Below are 19,929 nucleotides of genomic sequence, written 5' to 3'. Positions count from 1 at the left end.
AGGTTTTAAGTTCAATTAAAAGATTCAATATAAAAACAATGGTAGGTACATTTAATAATTATAAATATACAGTGTTGCGAAAGTAAGTAAGTAAGCCTAAAAAATACCTATGTCTCAATTCATCAGTCTCAAAAACATTTGCTCAATAAAATTAATAAAAAAAACATAGATAGAGCAATAGTATTTTAGGGTGACCCCCTGAGGTATATCCCTTTCTACTAACAAAATTTGTTACTGAATTTCTTTTCTTTTTCTATGCTACGCAAAGTGTTTATTAGTTATGACTCGGTACTCGGCTTAATAGAAAGTTATCATTTGAAATCCAATGTCGGCGACGTGACTAAATGTAAATCAAACTACAATTCGTCACGGTCGATCGACAAGTACCTACAGCTGGTATAAATAATCGAATTACATCCAATATCTATCGACTCGGAAATAAGGTCGATAATGCCCCGCTCATAATCAGATCCCGAGCAATCAGCCATGAATGTCAGAGAGTATGCAGAAAACGACAGACCGACGAAAAACGTTGCCATATTTTTATAACTTCGTAGTTCGTTCCTACTACATCATTCATATTATTGTTATTAAAAATCATAAGAAGGAATCCGAATGCTTTTTAACACATTACATAATAATAGCTTTGTTTTTGTCGGTGATGCACTAGTCGATATTCAATTGGATTTAAGTACCAATTATAAGTTCCGCCTGTTCCACCTTGGCAGCTCTTGACAGGTGGAACCTTAACCTATGTACACACGGCAACGTCAAATGGTTGGCAGGGCACACTAACGTAGTGTATGTGTGCACACTAACGTTGTCTATGTGTGCATAAACGCAGAAATCGGTTTACACACCAGTAACAAACCACACACACACACACACAACAGCACAAACGAGTTTGCGCGTAGGCAAACGCCCGTATCGTATACCAGCTGTGACATAAGAATATCAACCGGTAGTGTTAGTGAAATAGTTATAAAATTGATGTGAAGCAAAATTTCACTGCCTGTGTCCATACACTTCGTAGCTCATTGGTAGAATGTTAGACTAATGAAACATAGGTCGTGAGTTCGAGTCCACGGATGGTTATTTTTATTTAACTTAATTCAAATTTTGCGTTAATTTAAATGCTGTTGAGTATAAAATTAATATATTTGAAACTGACCAATGACTACAAGCTGCATAGCTGTCGACTATTTCTCTTCGCCAAAAATATATGATTCGTTCTTCATTTGAGAATTAAAACCATTCTACCCTCATACAATATGAATAAACGAAATTTGTTTTTAGTTTTAGTGACAATTCACCTCTGCGTCTGCAAAGTGATTCACTTTGTGATTTGCAAATTTAATTAATTACTCTTCGCAGTCACTATGGAAAGTTACTTAACCATGTTCAAAAAGGCGGAGATAATCGTATTTATATGAACAAAACATTACAATTAGTGAAATCGCAAGACGTTTAACGGTAAGTAACATAGAATTGCAAATATTTTATTTAACTGTTAGAATATTTGTATTTGTATAAGCTAAGTATTTGTTTTTTTTGTTTGCAGAGGAGAACTGTTCAATTATGGGTTCTCCGATACGCAGATTCGGGACATGTAGACAATAGTCGTCTATACGGATGCATCACTACGCCATCGAGAAATCGTAGTTGCACATAGCGCCGATCCGTTCTGCAGCACCCGTTCTACGGCCACAACACATAATCTATCCCTACAAACCGTACGGGTTCACTTGCGTGCTGCTGGGTTGCGGTGTCGGAGGCCGACGAAGAAAATTGCTCTAACCGATCAGCATCGTCGAAACAGAGTGCGTTTTGCGACTGACTATTTTAAACTTTGATTGGTGCAACAATGTGGTGATATTTAGTGATGAAAAGTCCTTTAAGTCAGACAAGGATGGACGTAAGATATTATGGCGAAAAAGTGGCGAAAATTATAGTTATTGGGGTTAGCTCAGTAATTTTTATTTTTCCATTTGTATTAGATTTTAGTTTTTTTTGTTAAATGCTTATTATTATTTACAATTATGGGTAAGCCAATGTGTTAATGATGTTATTGTTACTGAGGTTGGAATAAGTTATCTTATTTCTAGCTAATTAACATGTTGATTCATATAACTAATGACTTGCCTATTTACTTTAGTAAACCAGCCAGTCCATCCTTTTCTGATGTTTATTATGATTTAAAACTGCTAATTGAAAATTTTCCTTTTATTAATATATTATAAACTACAACTATGTTTTAAAACGAAAAACAACAAAAACGTAACATCTTTAATGTTTATGTTACGGCAAGAGTAAATTTGGTAATTTTAACACTTAATAACTTGTTTCATTTACTTTCTGTGTTGCTTTTATTCGTATATACTACAATACTATTATTAACCATCTTAAAAAATAAATTAAATCTATAAAAAAAAACAAAAAAGGAATATTGTAAGTTCAGTGGGATTTGAACCACCATACCGATTATTGTAAGTATTGTATCATACCAACTGAGCCATTCAATCTATTACAATGTCTTGCAAAATTTTGCTTCATATCATAAAAGCAATGAATCATTGTCACTGGCACAACTACATGCTTACAATATCCGTGTGTGGGTTGCCCAGAACTAAATAATTACGTCGACGTCGCCGACACACACATACACTACCTACGTTAGTGTGCCCTGCCAACCATTTAACGTTGCCGTTTGTACCAATAATTGAAATACCTAATTCGTTTTTTTTTACATATTTAAAGCAATAGTGAAAGCAAAAATCTGATCAGAGCCAGAGTCAAATACTTATATACAAATCCGAGCTCTCAAGTTATTATTCCCAAAAGACATGTTAATTGGGAGTGGAACGTAAATACCACCGTCCAATTGGAGTCCGACCATGTGGATTAAATCTCACCCTAAAAGATTTCCAGGAAACGAACGATTACACGATATGAGTGAGAAGTCACTGAAATTGCTTTTACTAATTCTAGAGAGCTAAAAATATATTAAAAGATCATAAATATATAAAATATACTATATAAGTTGCAACAACAAAAAAATACTATCAGAATGCGAAAATATCCGTCAAAAAAGTTGTCTAGCATTTATGACGATATGTGTCAGTGTCACCCCTTTCGTTTGACACGACCTTTTTCAAACATCCTGTAGATGCCTCACGGCCTACACGAGCGAAATGATGAGTAAAATTCGACACTCGTGAATCACTGGGCAGAAATTTAATCAAAATGAAAATAGACTCAAGTCATTTTCCTGTCCATAATTTTTCCGTGTATGTATGGCTTTAATTACATAACCGAACACATGGATATACTATCCTTTATATAATCTTCAACAGAAGTTACAAATAACTTTACTTATATATATAGGGTGTCTTAAAAGTCTGAATCATCCCTATGGGAGCGCTGATAGGCTAGCTCAAGAGTTACTAGAACATCACGAAATGATCTCAGTAAAAACAAAAAACTATAATTAATAGTACTCGTATTGACAATAATTATCAGACTTTCAAGTGACATAAGAGAGAAGTTATTTTCATAGCCTTTTGCAATGGCTGTAAGCTAGCCTCTGTTTTTGTAAAACCCTTTTAATTTTCAGCGGAGGGTTAAAACCAGTTAGGTATTATGTTAGCATGACATGTCAAATCTTATTTTCCGGTAGAGGTGATCGCAATATTGTACGTGGCATTCATTTGGTGGCACTTTTCCTCAAACTTTTGCTCCAGTTCACTAACAAGATGCTGCCTACGCATAATAATTATGATTATGCTATGGAAAATATAGAATAGAATAGAATATATCTTTATTGAACACCACAAATTAAAACATACAAAGAGAACTTATAAACTAGGAACAATGAACAATAGGCGACCTTATCGCTTAGAGCGATCTCTTACAGGTAACCTTAAACATAAAGAAATAAAAGTAAAGAAAATTTGAGGGCGGTGTACCTACTACCTAACTACTTATAATATAGCTAAATAAACCATACATACTATAGCTACATAAATATGTTTACCTATATTAAATATTATCATAAATAGGTATAATTGAGAATTAACAGACAATTGAAATACTTTACTACCACCGTCATTCAATTTTCACAACTAACCAACCTGCAATAGACCACTGACAATAAATTGAAATGCAAACATTTCGCCTCTGAATGCAATGCCATATTAATTGAATAGTGGACATCTGAGGCCCGCGTGTGACCCGGTCACAGAAGTAGGGCGTGGGTCAGTCGCCCCCCTGCTCGCTGCGTGGGTCAGTCGCCCCCCCCCCCTCCCCCTGGTGCCAGCCGCCCCCTACGCACCCTGTGTGCCGATTAATTGCGGAATTTCCTAGAATTTCCTATTTGGGTTGGAACTGAAACTGAAATATTGGAGCGCTATTTGTTACTTCATGTGTGCCGAGGCATTGATAACAGTAGGTAGATAGAGGAAATGGTTGCAAAAACTTAACTGCAATGAATTCGTATTGTTCTTAATTAATATAAAGACGTGATATAATAGGTATAAAATGATTGTAAAAAGGAAGCAGTTTTTTTTGGAATAAAATACAAGAGTTATATCTGTAGTAAAGTTGCTGAGTATCTTGGGTGCATTGATAAAATTCGACCCTATACCTATGTATACTTTTATATTATGTACAAGTTAAGTTAACATGACTCCATAGTTTGCTTGTTCTACTTGTACGGTAGGTATATTGACATTTTCAGAACTGCTATCATACCGATCTTCAGAAATATTCACGAATTGCAAACACCTACAACATCCGAAATAGCGTTCGGGAATGCTCGGCAGAGTTCGGGCTAGATCGTCTATTTTAATCCGCTGTGTGAAACTAAACAAAAAGGTTAGAAGCCGACGACCCAGTTTCTGTGCAAAGGCCACGCTGGTGGAGACCACGAGGTGCAAGGCTAGCCTTAAATACAGGGTGTTTTAAATGCGTTATAATAAGTCATAAAGAGACAACGCTTCTACGGAGCTTATAAGAGCACATTCTGAACAACTGTTGCTCTACAAACGTTTGATAAGAAACCTACATCCATATGGTAAAAAACACGTCACCAACAACAAAGTTCCTATGGAAAAGACAAAATTTACGCAAATTTTCAAAGTCATAGAACAAAAGCTGTCCCTTTTCGGCTATAATCTTTTCAGTTTCAAAGGTTCTGCTTCTGTTAAGTTAAAAGTTAAAAACCCAAAAAAGTACCAAATGCCTAAAAACTGTAGGTACCTTAAAAAAAATAACCAACAAATTCTTCTAAAACGTGAGACCACCGCTAGTGCGATAAATCTTGAAATTAAACTTATCTCGATTGTGATAGTAACATCGAGTAGAGAATGTCACGATTTTCGATTTATCGACCCGATATCGAGTGATTCATCGAGAGAATCCATGCCGACGCGGCTGGGTGATTGTCACTGTAAGTAAAGATCGATCAATATTGGTAAAAAAAAAATAATGTAAGGCATGTTTTTCATGAAAGTTGTTCAGGATGTCGAGCTTTCTCACTCCATTTCGGCTTACTGCTAACACGGAATTTGACAGTATTGTTCGCCAACATGACCACGCCATCTATTGGCACAGCAATACATTACATACATACCTAAGTAAAATATATTTCGTATAGTAAAATTCAAATTTTCAGGCTACTCTGCGCCAGCATTTTGTGCAGAACAATTTGTATCAAGTTGCAATAATGAAGACATTAAGAAGACAAGCGAGAGGAGGTAACTCCGACTTTACGATAATTATATTGAAGTGCTGGTCTACTGCTATGAAATGTCAAATTTTACATTTATTTGTAAATATAGATATAATAATAATTCATAGTCATAGTATTAATCTACCACCATTTCACAAAGGCTCCGTCACTAAGGAGAAGAAATAGCGAAAGAAACACCTTGAGCATCTTTTGAAATTTCAGCTAATACTTACATTAATTTTATAATTATATGCCTTTATTGCCAAAGGTGCTTTTTGGCTGAGGTACGTACACGCTTTTATAACTTGGCTATTATATATTATTTATAATAAATAAAATTTTGACTGCATTTGTCATAAATTGTCAACTGATTACCGATTGTACAGAAGAAATAGTTCTCGAATGCATCTCAAAGGCCGTAGAACATTTTTTTTTTTTTTTTTTTTTATCATAACAAATCTTAGTTTTATAATACATTTTACTAGCATATTTTAACCACTAAGGTTAGTATTAATGCTACACAGTCGTTAACAATTTAGAAAAATACACAGAGAGGTTAATGCGTTATAGGTACTAGTATTACTACATATAGGTACAAACGTAATAATAATATTTTTAGGTATAGGTATGACTTTTGGTAAATACTCGTAATATTATACCTCCATGTATTAGATCCCCTTACGGTTTCCAACATTATAAGTATATACCTAATTGCAAAGTCAGAGTAGCCCCCCGGGGTCAGAGAGCCACGAGCCGTGAAGAGCGCGCAGTTCAAACAGAGGTTTAAGGACATCGTCTTTAATGACTCATAAAACTCATAATAAAATGAGTTCATTCAGTAATGATTTGGTAGATATACACACACGCACTCACGCCTTGTACTAATGTACTCCCTTGCAGGGTAGGCAGAGGTGCATTGCTGCACCCACTTTTCGCCAGAGTGTTATGTTAGTCCCAATGTAATAGGGGGCGGGCCTATTGCCATTTTACGGGCACATCCAAGACCTGAGAACAAATATCTGTGTTTAAACAAATATCTGCCCCAGCCGGGAATCGAACCCGGGACCATCGGCTCAGTAGTCAGGGTCACTAACCACTACGCCATTCGGTCGTCCAATGCATTATTGAATTATTACACATTACTAAGGGTAGGTCCCTTAGAAATTATTTACATATAACTTGGTAAGTATAGGAGATCAGACATTAAATAGCAAACTGACAAAACATTGTACGTCAATAAAAAAATTCTAAGGAAAGTGGCAACACTCTACCCGGCTTTCCATGTAAATTTCCCGTGTTTTGTATTTACCAATTATTTTAAACACCGTCAGTTACTTTAAAATCTGTATAATGTACTTAGTATAAGTAAGTAGGTATTACAAACATGAGTCATAAACCGATTTTTTCATAAGTATTATGCACGTTTTACCCACGATGCTATTGTAAGTAATAGTAGACATTATAACCAACATAATGAGTACAAGCTCGATGATTTACATAAAACATGGTAAGTGTAATCTTACTGTAGAGGGTCCAATTTGTATTTGTACTGTGTAATTAATTCAATTCTCATGTTTTAATCTAGGTATGTGATGCGCGGCGGACTGAGAACGGGCTTAGCAACGTTTGTGTACGTAAATTGAAATTTGAGAAATTAATCACTTGAGTCCTAGGAAAAGTATATATTTTTCTAAACTTACAAGTGTTTATTGAAACATGAAGCAGAGACAAAAGCTTCACCTTGCAACATTGCTATTCGAAGTGGTACACAAAAAAACTCCTATCTATTTGTACGAAAAGCTCGACTGGCGATGTAGCCGAAATGCAGCAAGGTACCACACGCCACCTCTTGTATTGCCACAGAGTAAAACTGCAGCCTTCCGAGGCAGCTTTAAGTACCAGGCGACAAAGTGCTGGAACAATATTCCCCCTCCACTGCGCAAACTTAAGTCCAAGCACCTCTTTAAGATTAAACTCCGCCAGTACCTAACATGTATTTAAGCTTCCAGCACTTATCGCCTTATCCTGTATTTTATTTTAATATTATACTATTTTTTATTGATTAAGCATCAACCTTTTATGTATATTTATACAAACCACACTTTAACACATTACCCTATTATATTATGATATGTATATATATTGTTTTAAACTATTAACACAAAGATTCTAATTTAAACATAAATCTTTCGGAGCAAACACAGCACGTTTATATCATATTATATTTTAGCCGCGTACCACCTCAACTCGCTGGTTCTGGCAGAATTACCAGCGCTGTATACTTTTTTGTACAGCACATGCTGAGTCAGAGCCATTTTACTGACATAATACACACCACAATTATTGTTATTCTTTATGCCACTGTACCTACATTGTTGTTTTGTATTTGTGATGTGTATTTTGTGAGTGAATAAACGATGTGTCTATGTCTATGTCTATGTCTATGTCTATGTCTTTATTTAGGGGTGTAATTTTTTTAAACGATCACAAATTATAACAGTTTTGAATTGGCTAAATAATAGGTTTGGTTTGTAGTCAAAATAGTATATTATTTGCCAGCAAATATTTGCCCGCAAATAATTTATATTATATGAATTGATCGATTTAACCCTTAAAATCAACTGGATAATGATCGAGTATTTTTAATAGGTTTGTGTTTAACCCGACTGTAATAATCTTTTCATTATATTATCTTACCGTGCTTGTGCTAACCATTGGCTAATGAGTATGCAAATATAATTTTCCACTTCGCAAATCGTCGAAATTGTGCCGGCACCGACTAGATAAGTAGTGGAGATAAGCTCTCCGGTACACATGCTAATTTCCTTTAACAATAATGATTGCACTCCAAGTAATTTATACACGGCTATTAAAAATAAAAACCAAGATGTACCTATCTATGCTGTACGAATTGCTGATAAAGAAATAAATTGAAAATGTTGATGTTAAAATTTTATTTTAAATTAAATAAATTTACGAACCGTAGAGTTGTGGGGTAAACAATCAAAGGGTATAATTTATAGTTCAAGAATTCACAAATTGAGTAGGATATACAGGTGTTGCAAAAACCAACATGCTGTACACGTAGGTTTCGGCTTAGTATACTTACCCTTTTGAAACACCCTGTACAAGTGAGTTTGATAAAAAATACTACATTCTTACCTATCAGACGCAGGGAGGCCCCCGGCCTCTTGCGGCGCCCGCGACAGATCCACGTTTAATGGTTCACTTATTGCATTTATTATACAGAAACACTTGAGGTACTAATTTATGATAACTAGACTAGTTCAGGACTGACGAGGCCTAGTAACAACATTGTGATGCCGCGGTTGTGGTACCTGAAAACAAAGAGAATTATAAAGTTACAAAGTGCAGTTTGATTTCATAGCAATATGAGAGCAATTCGACACTATAGGCAGTTATAGAATCTGACGTTTAGTCAGTCGGTGTACAGTACGTCTAGTACAGGTTTTGCAATTTTTGAAAACTATAGAAGTTTACGTTTTCTTCTGTCATCTTCATACATTATCTGTCAAAAGCTGGATGATAGTTTCCGCTAGAGGCGCCACTTTGTATGCGAGAAAACGTAAACTTTTATAGTTTCCGATAATCTAACAAACCTGTACTAGACCCTCAGCTCCCGAGATTTAAGGTAAACGTCCACCTATATCGGTAATGTACGTGTCGCATCAAACTAGTTGTGAATTTCTATACAAAGAATACTGAATGCGACGCGTCCGTTGCGTACGATATCGAAAGGTGGACGCTTACCTTTATATTACTATTTAGATTATTGTCTATGGTTTCCATCCATGATGTCACGGAAGAAGAAATGAAATTTAAGTCGCGATTCAGGAAGACAGCAGAAAGGTACCTAACCTACGTGTCCCACCGCCGCCGCCGCCGCTCACACTCGGTCAATAAATCCAGCGATCCTCACTCTGCCCTTGGGTACGAAATGCTGGGTCATTACATGCCGCGAAAAAGGCTATAATTTTCGACCTCACTCCAACCCTGACCACGCCAAAACACACCTTAACTGTACACAGCACGGTCGAAATTGCAACGGATAGATGCAAAACACTGCATTCAGTATTCAAGTGCATGCACCGCTGCAATGAGTTAGCTAGACTGTTTGAATGTCAAACCAATGATCAACAGTCTGCCGCCCGATTCAATGAAAAAATCGTTTGTTCACGTCCGAGTAAACAAGTTGACCGACTCAGTCGGAGATTCGGTCGCGGTTTGCGACGGAAGTGGCGAATTGCGGGAGAGCATAATTAGTTGAGATCTCGGATCGAGTTGGTGTGGCGGAGATGAATCGCCCGACTGTTGTGTGTTCCAACTCCGGACATCTGACTAATTAGCCGCCGTCAGAACGACGCATCCATAAAGACTGTGCTTCATAAAAACCAAGCGACTTGTAATGGTCCCGAGTTCCTGTGGTACCTACTGTTTACTAAATGTATTTAGCGGAATCCAAACTTTTTTGGCAGAAACTGCGGGGACTTCATCAATCAGATAAGTTTGCGAGGTTTTTCCATGTCCCGGAGTAAGATAGATGGATCGTGGACACAGTTTGTTGACTTCAAAAGCTTGTGTGTTGCTAGTAGGTACATAGGTACAATCTCAATAATAAGGAAATGGAAACACAGAGATACTAAACGAAAAATTCTATCAACGACAACCTATCACGTCTTTACTGGTGGGGCACGGGAGACCCATGATTCCAATGCAGGAAGGGTTTCTTTAGGACTAGTCATGTATCTCGTTCATTTTTGCGATTCTAGAGTGACCCTCGGCTGTTCGGCGGCAGCACGGCTGCTCTTCTTCACCCTTGAATCCAATCCAATGAAGCTTTCAAACGTTTACAGGCCATTAAACCGTTCGCCAAACAGTAATGTGCTCGAGAATACTAAACCGTTGTAAGGAGGATTTACTACTCTAAGTGCCAATTTCTCCATAGTCGGTTAGAGCATAACCAGGTATTAGTGGTTGAGTTTTGGTACATTTTGGACACACATCTGTCATGATTTTTTTATGGCGATGACGTATTATTGATTAACGAATCCCTGGTCGGTTAGATAACCGACTATGGAGAAATTGGCACTAAAGACTTTCTACAAAATTTATTGATAATGTCTACCTGTGGAATAAAAGACATGCTGTTGCCCTCAGTAATGAAGTTTTAGACAGTGACAGCATAAATGTATTTTATCCCACAGGTAGCCAATAGCCATTATCCACACAGTGTGAAACAGGCCTTAAATAGTTATATACATATTAAACTCTTCATTCTGGGAGCCTGGGAGTACGTGACATCGCCGACAAACTCCAAGAAAACCGCTTACGATGGTTCGGACATGTCAAGAGAAAACCACCTGACTATGTTGGAAACGAAGCACTGCGCCTGTCCGCCCCCGGTCGGAGATCCCGAGGAAGACCTAAAACCAGATGGATAGACGTAGTGCAAAAAGACCTACGACACTGCCAAGTCTCTGAAGACGACGTTGGAGACAGGGCGAAGTGGAGAGAGAAAACGAGGAAGGCAGACCCCACCACCATATGGGACACATAGCCTGAAAGAGAGAGAGAGAGATATTAAACTCTTCATTGCATATTAATTAACTGTACAACTTAGTTCTAACACCATTCTCTAGTGTAGTTGGATAGCTGAACATGGGTTGAAACAAACCTTTATTTTTCGTGAGAGTTTGTAAGAGATTCGTACTATGGTGCTGAGGGACAAGGGTCCAAGTTTATATTAGCATAAATATAATAGGATAATTCTATTATCCTGACATGGGTTAGAAGGATTTGGTTGGAAAAGTCACATTTCATTTCTTCCATCGCCTCTAAGTCTAGTGATCCCTCATCTCATCGATGACTCATCGATCAGCATCAGTCATGCGAGACAATATTTTTGTCAGTATACAGGGTGTTGCAAAAAGGGTATTATACTAAGCCGAAACCTACATGTGCAGCATGGTACCTATCTATATCTTAGCCTGAAATCAGAAAAAAATCGCGAAAAAAAATATCATTTTCCATAGAAACTTCGTTGGTCACGTGACTTTTTACTATGGAGAATGTTTTTTTTCGCGAATTTTTAAATTCTGATTTCAGTTTCGGGCTTACATGTACAATACTGCACATGTAGGTTTCGGCTCAATATACCCTTTTTCAACACTCTGTAGATTCATTTTTACTTTGAGAAGTTTGTCAGTCTTATCCGTAAAATATTACAGCAGTGAATTTCATAACCATACAAACATAATATTTGTTTTGCAAACCTGCACTTTCCTCTTTTTGTACCTCCTGCAGGTTGAGCGGCAGATTTTTTTTAGCTTAAAGTCCACCTATTATTTCTATAAATTGTGCAATAAAATAATAAATTAGTGACTACATGTCTAGGATGTTCGTTTTCGACTAAAACAATACTTTTAAAATTGAACTGAAGACTAGGTACTAGCTCATGAATAATAATAATAATGTCCTCCTAGCCGAATTTCGACCACGGCGGCCAATCTCAATTGAGATCAGCCATCTACGCAGGAGTAGATTATAGTGCCCAAGTGTGTGCGCAGTACACAGGAGCACTCTCTGTTCCATCACTCTCATAGCCCAATGGGACGGATTGACCGACACGACTGGAGAGAGCTAGGCGCAGGACCGACTGCTTTACATGCCCATCCGACAGCATGGATCGTTACACTGTTTCGGACATCAGGTGATCAGCCTTCTATGTCCTAACCAAACTTAGAACCACAATTTAGAAACACAAATTGATGGTTCCACCCGGGAATCGAACCCGGGACCTCTGGGTCATGAAGCGAAGCTTCTACCACTAGACCACAGAGGCAGCTCATGAATATGCTGATTGCAGCAGTTGAGGATTGCCGCTGAGTTAGTGCTAGAGACATTGAACCGACTCGGAAGATCAACAGACTTCATCAGGTCAGGGTTTCTGGATGTTATAAAATTATGGATCCATAGAAGAAAACATTCTGAATTTCGTAACTAGAAACTATGCACAATACGCGATTTAAGTACAAGGAATCAGATTATTTTTGAATGACAGCTGATGCTGTACTCAGCATAAAGCTACAGTTACACTGCAAGGCTGATATTCTGTCAATAGCACACTAAACTTATTAAGAACTAAATTTAATACAAAAAATATTTACCTAATCGGGATATAAACGTGTGTTATGTTAATGTTCATTATATTATGGTGAAGGAGTGGGTATATATTTTTATTTATGACTGTCCTAGCAGTAATAACTTGGTGTCCTAAAATTGGGTGTCGTTATACAATGCATCATTAAGCCGCTAGGTCGTCGACTCACTAAAGGTCGCCCCCAATGCTATTGGCACGTAATTTACCGACGTGTTACACTAATAGACTGAAGAAAGTTAGTGGGGCAGTGTGACTTTTATACAATCTAAGACAAACAAGAGCACTCTAGCATACAGCGTTCTTACGTAAAAACAAATTGTACGATTGTTCCAATCGGTTTTATGCCTGACGTTTGCACTCATCCAATGGGGACCAGTTACGATCACTAAAGCTAGCTCGGTTACTGACTGACGCTTCGCTAATAAATAATAATTCAGTGCAGCGATCACAGGATTCGATACTATTTTCGAAACTACACAAACATATGGGAAAAGAACAGTATCGCCAACTGTCACTGTCAAAAATGTAAGGCAAATTTATTTTTTGCCATATGTTTTTTTCCATATGTTTGTGCAGATTCGAAAATAGTATCGGTTCCTGTGATCGCTGCACTGATTTGCATTTATTTCCAAATAGCTTATAGCTCATAAAGCTACGTTTCCCTGACCTCATTACATCGCTGCCAATGTTCAAATGAAAACAAAAGAATGCGCGGTTGTTGCTTGCGCCTCGATTGTAAATGTAAAATGCTTTACGGCCAATAAATCCAATTTTCAAAATAGCTCATTCTTATTTTTTTTTGTCGGCCGGTCAAAGGCGCACCAGTAGCCAACTCCTGCCAGTGTCAGATCGGATAAAGACATACAAGAGCAGACTATTCTGGAAACGATATTGAAAATAAAACCGTTGTAAAAATATAAACACACACTCGACCCGGGAACAAATATCTGCGTTTAAACAAATATCTGCCCCAGCCGGGAATCGAACCCGGGACCTTCGGCTCAGTAGTCAGGGTTACTAACCACTACGCCATTCGGTCGCCTCGTTGTAAAAATATGTTGTTAAATTTTTATATTTATCTATACAGACGAACGTTTTAAAGCTCTGCCTAGATTAGACTACCTATCTGAAATATTTTTTTGAGTTAAGACAAGAAAAAGTGGAAGTTTATAAGACATAACAATTATTTAAGGGGAAAATTCAAACTGAGTTAGGTATATAAATTTAATTATCTTGATACTTTAAATTATCTCAAGACCTCTGGAATCAATCTTCTGGTTTATAAAAGTATTGCTTTGGCTCACTGAATAAGTCGGCAATCTCCTTGGATTTCAAAATATTCGGGCGGAGAGTTATTAACTACCCACTTTCAGAGAGGTTTGACAGCTGCGATAAGGATTAAAGTTTTTATCCAGGATTATAACATCTTCGTCAGAATTGGCGATTAAATTTCGACAGAATTGGCCTTCTGGTGATTAAAATAGTAAGTATTATTTGGTAAGCTATAAATTGAGTTTATGTTAGTGTCAAATTCAAATGGCTTGCATATTGTGTTATCTATGGGTACCTATGTGTTATCTACAAGTAACATACTTTCTATACAGGTTTATATACTTAATATTATATTTTGCTACATTTTCGTAAAGCTCACCAATTACAATAACTGTAACTAATTTCAGTAGATACCCAACTAAGTTTTTGCGATTCGCAGCAAGCAAAAGTGTTCACTTATTCACTCTAATCATGCTTAATAAGCTTTTAGTAGTGGTAGTATTTTTGAACGAAAATGTCTTTTTCTCGCCAACCGTCGGAACGTTAATCTGTGGAATTCTTGCGTTTTTCTTTCAGCCAACTCTTATTATATGTCAGTAATTGTTAAGTCACTGCCTTTGTATGAAGCGCTTAGTAAATTCTCAGTTGATTACTTAGTACATATAGTATGCTATGTTCCAAGAATCTTTCAATGGTTTTCTCTTATCGAAATAGATATTTTTATAAATAAAAATGTACATGTACTTACCTATAAAAGTTTGGTAGACATAACAAATACTTTACACCTAAGTAATAATAATCTGTTAAAACTGACACCTGTTCTGTTCTCGGAGCCACAGTGTCAGTCAGAAAGGGAAAAAAACAGAATCTCCAAAGTTGACCCGATCGTTCATTGTCTTTCCGAAGCACTCAATACGTAACCTTGGGAACTCATATAGAGGACTAATAATATCTCAGTTTTGTGTACCTACCTAATATCCACTAACATTGGAGCTAAATATGAAATTATCTCCCAGTCTGTTTTGTACACGATTATTTTAGGTAACACAGCTCTAACAGAATCTTATAGTTTATTTATTTTTACTATGCATACAAAGTTTTGCAACATAGTTGAGTCGGTGTTGTACCTATATAGAAAAAACTTTTATATTTGGATTTCATGAGTGATATGTCATTTTCTTATTGTGCCGCTCCTTGGAAGAGGCCAATGTCCATTGTCCAGCACGGAAGAAGAGCGTGAACGACTACGGGCTGATGATGATGATCAATTTAAATTCACCATAATGTTTACCCTAATACTCTTTCAAACAAATTCACAATATCGGTTTTCGGACAGCAATTTTACTGACCCAAGAATTTAATTAAACTACGCTCAAAAGATAGATAGCTTTACTAAACCTTATTGGGTAGTTTCCCTCAAATTAATCAGTGTTGACAAGAGCAATGGCATCTCATCTCACCAAAGGAGAGGTGACTTTCTTAAATTGAAACCTGTATTTTTAAAATTTGGGTGTTATACGTTTGGTAAAATTTGTGTCGTAATTGAGGGCGAATGTTCTTGTGTTCAAAACGTGACTCAATCAATAACAAAATTACATTGAAGACAATATGACATTGTGTCATATATTCTAGGTTGGGTTATCTAAACATGTTAGTGTTTTGCTACCTTGTTACCTACTATATTTTTGGCCTTCAATTTTCCATTGAAAATCCCCTCAAGATTTGTTATGTATTCTGAGTTTATATGTTACTTAGTAACTTATTTAGAAGGTTCTCTTTGAAGTGAAGTTGCTTGTAAAAGGGCCATTATGTAGGGCGTCCTATTATTGGGGCTGTGCTAAATATCCATTGTAAGGTGGTTATAAGTTATATTTCCTTAGGAATTCAATGGGCTATATTCACAATGGACTGTGAAGCTGTAAACGGATTTGACAGAATTTTCTGTGTATTTCCGAACTGACTTCAAGGATCTTCTGAAAGCAGTTGTAAAGTCAAATAAACCTTCACGTAACAGTCGGAAAATAACCTGAATTAAGTAGCTATTCAAAGAAAAGTAAAACTATAACTATAACCTACAGGATGGTATATTATCCGTCAACAACCCTAAGAAGCGTCCGCAGTCGAGCTAGCTTCAGCGATTGTAACTGATCAATCATTCGAGTTAAGCAACACATGGCACGGTCACCCATTGGATTGGTGACCGATTTCAAGTGTTTGTTTTCAGGACGCTTTCCAGATTCGGACGGCACGTTAAGTCGTTGGTCCCGGTTACTGTTTCGGCAGCAGTAGTTAAGCCTACTCAGAGGCCTTGGGGTAGCTTGGAAACATCTGACAGTCGGGTTGACTTACGCGTCTGTCGAGTTACCCGACAAGTCTCTCAGCACAAGCTTGCTTGTGTTGCGGTCCACCAATCCGCACTAGGCCAGCGTGGTGTATTAGACCTAAAACCCGAAACCCATGCCCCAGCAGTAAGGACGTGATGGGATGAGTGTGATGATGACCTCATGGCATATGTGGCATACATACATTCAATTTCGAGATTGTAATTTAGAATCATTACTAAATCATTTAGAAATCGTAATAAATATTTTTGCATATGCAGATTCTATGACAGGTGAAATAAAACTAGCCTCTGTTGTACCACTGTGATGATTATGATGATGATAAAATCCTCTTATCCCTCATCAGGGACATAGGGCTCGAAGAAAAGATTTCCAATTCTCTCGATCCTGCGCGGCATCTTCCAGGTCGGCCCAGCCGAGACCAGTTGATGCAGCCTCCTTTTCAACTGACCGCCTCCAGGTGGTACGGGGGCGGCCCGGCCTTCTCTTCCCCTTCGCTTGCCATTTCAATCCTTGTTTTGACAGATGATTGTCTGGTCTCCGCAGCACATGCCCAATCCAGCGCCATTTCCTGAGTAGGATCTTCTTGTCAATGGGTGTCTGGTCAGTCATCTCCCACAGTCTTGCGTTAGATATGGTTCGTGGCCAGTAGATCCCCAGTATGCGCCTCAGACATTTGTCCACGAACACCTGAAGTCTACTGGTTACTTCATTCTTAACGAGCCATGTCTCGCACCCGTACAGGAGGACTGACTTGACATTGGAGTTAAAAACTCTGATCTTGGTACGCCGAGTGATGATGCGAGACGTCCAAACAGGCTTCAGTTGCGCATGCGTTGTACCACTGTACAGTGTACATTGATAAAATTCCACCAAAGACTCAGGTGCGAAAAGTGCATTCAAGAAAAATGCGCTTTGACATATTTGACCCTGAACTTGCCCCAGATTCTCACGGCGGGAACGGGGGTTCGACTCCGGACAAAGGCCTGGCCCGAACCAGTGCAATCCAATATTAAATAATAATGGAGAAAGGGTTCCGGTATTCCAGCATTATTCCGGCATTATTCGGCCTACAAGAGACGCGGTTGCATATTTGCATTACGAGTTTTGTGCAGTTTTATGTCATCCATTGTTGTGGGATTCTTTTGTCGGTTTTGTGCGTCATTTGCGTAACCTATATTATTATATTGAATGGACTTGCGTCCTTTTGCGACTATGCAGTACTTTTTTGGGGTTATGCACAGAATACTTATGGAAAATCTATAAGAACTTATTATTTTTAATTAGTGTAGTGAGTGACACAGCATATAATTTGCGATGACTGTAATCCCCGAAGGGGTAGTCATAGGTGAGAGGTTTTATCCGCTACACCACCTCTACAAATTATTCGTTATTTAATGACTACCTATGCCTAGGAAAAAATACTCTACATTATACCAATTTACATACTTGTATGTAGGTAATTAAATTACAGTCAGCAAAAGAGATACATTAGCCACTCCAGGCCCTGTAGCACGGGGCGCTATTAAGAGGTGACAAAAGTTCTCCGTCACGTTCGCTCTTGAGGCTGTCACAGGCTCTTGTCACGTCTTAAATGCGCCCCGTGCTAGCCCTTCAGCACGAGTGATACGTGACATAAACAATACTGTACTTATATAGAGATCACCATCCAATGAACGGGCTAGTGGTTCAATCAAAAAAAGAGATTAAACCAGATGCCTGCGACAGATATAACATTATTTAATTAATCTATCTTCCACCCTTGTGTTTCAGGATTAAATTGTTGAGAGATCGTCGCTTTGGACAGCAGGGTGAAACGATACATTTCAAATAAGAGAGAAAGAGACAGACAAGAAATCTACGCTACGACGACGTACCTGATTGTATCATCTGTCCAACAAATAAAACAAATTATAAGTAGGTAGGTAGGTAGTTAAGTACTTATATGAATGGTACGGTAACTTATATCCTGCTTATCAAAGAAAAGGATTTCTTATTTACTTAATTAAAAAAACAATAGGTACTAATTGAACCAGTTAACTCTTATGTGCATGGTAGAGGTACCTAACTAGCTCAAAGTTTGCACTGGGGAGTTTCGCTCGGACGGAACTACTAGGTAAATCCCAGTTTATTTCCAGAGTGTACCTAACCCCATTCCTGCTCGAGTGATTTTAATCACAAGTTTACTCATTCGTGCTAACAAAACATTTAAACAAACAACTACATTTTAGAATACAGAAAGTAACCAAAGACTTACCGTGATAGATTGATGGTACCTGTCCACTTTGTCTCAATGATACTGCACTTGAATATAAACAATGACACAGGCGCTGCGGATGGCCTGTTATTGACGTAATCCTTCAGCTGTCACACGGTTATTTATTTACAAGTCCAGGCTCGCGCGCGAATTGCCTCCGAAAAGAACTAGAGGGTATGGATAGTCGGTCATTCGAATAAACTGTTGGAAATACTTTTAGTTTGGATTTTTAGGGTTTGTTTTCAGAAGGAGAGAAGAGTTTGTTAGTGCGGCAGCGTGAAAGTTCGGGCATGCGCAGTAGGCGGCTGCGTAGTTCCGGGGTCGACTACTAGATGGCGCTGAGTGATAGGGGTGGGGGCGCTGCTGAGGGTGCTCATTGCACGTGGCGCCCCCTCTAACCAACCTTGAACTCGCGCTATCGGATATTAAATAACAGCAACTTGAGGACGTAGATAAAGCGTTGTTGTAACAACGAAAATAAGTTTCGGCGGGAACTCGTTTGCTACCGAATAACATTATTTATTACATTACCGATCCAATATCACTAGTGGGCGCAGGTAGGTGTTATCGGCTGTTTTCAGGAGTTTTCCCGGAACATCATAACGGGATAACTTTTCCCGATAAATGCTAAAATGATAGGCTATTTGTGTCGCATTACATTTTGTTTATTGCCGCCATTAATTCAGAACTAGTGTCCCCAGGTTTTTAATGAGGGCTCTAAATCCTACACTGACTGAGCCACGCAACGCCTATTTCAGCTTTGCGATTCTGTAAAATCAGACATCTCACTTCAATCTTCATTCTTCCTGCACCTTTCACTGTGTATATGTCATCTCATAAATTATTTGTCAAAATCTCGAAATTCGATGTGTCAATTTGAAAACTCACTCCGGATTCAGAATCGAGTTTTGACAATTAGCTTTATAGAATCGCAATGCAGAGTTGGGTCCGTAATGCCATGCAGTTACTCAGAATGTGTCGTTGACCTGCATTCAGGAAGTTCAATTATAAAATTCCCTCTTGTATTGGCCTGTTTGGTAATAAATAGCGAAAGAATGAGGCCTATGTCTCCATAGTATCGAGTAGTATCCTACGTTCTCTTTAAAATAATATTATCGACTAATCCACATGTCTAAACCATAATAACATC

The 19,929-nt window shown here is 37.9% G+C and overlaps 1 protein-coding gene across 1 annotated transcript in view; it reads right to left on the bottom strand.

Annotated features, from left to right (window-relative positions):
* The window catches only part of LOC105394159 (ecdysone receptor), a 165,235-nt gene extending 146,217 nt beyond the window's left edge, over positions 1-19,018 (bottom strand). Inside the window, exons 1-2 of the mRNA XM_038117440.2 lie at positions 18,780-19,018; positions 8,891-9,066 (exon numbers count right to left, since the gene is read on the bottom strand). The gene's annotated coding sequence lies outside the window, so the exon portion shown is untranslated. The remainder of the gene's footprint in view (positions 1-8,890; positions 9,067-18,779) is intronic.
* Positions 19,019-19,929: the final 911 nt, after the last annotated feature.

Source organism: Plutella xylostella, chromosome 10 (genome assembly GCF_932276165.1).
Source record: "Plutella xylostella chromosome 10, ilPluXylo3.1, whole genome shotgun sequence".
NCBI lineage: Eukaryota > Metazoa > Arthropoda > Insecta > Lepidoptera > Plutellidae > Plutella > Plutella xylostella.
The sequence above is the reverse complement of the archived record's forward strand: the minus strand, read 5'-3'. Positions and strand labels throughout refer to the sequence as shown.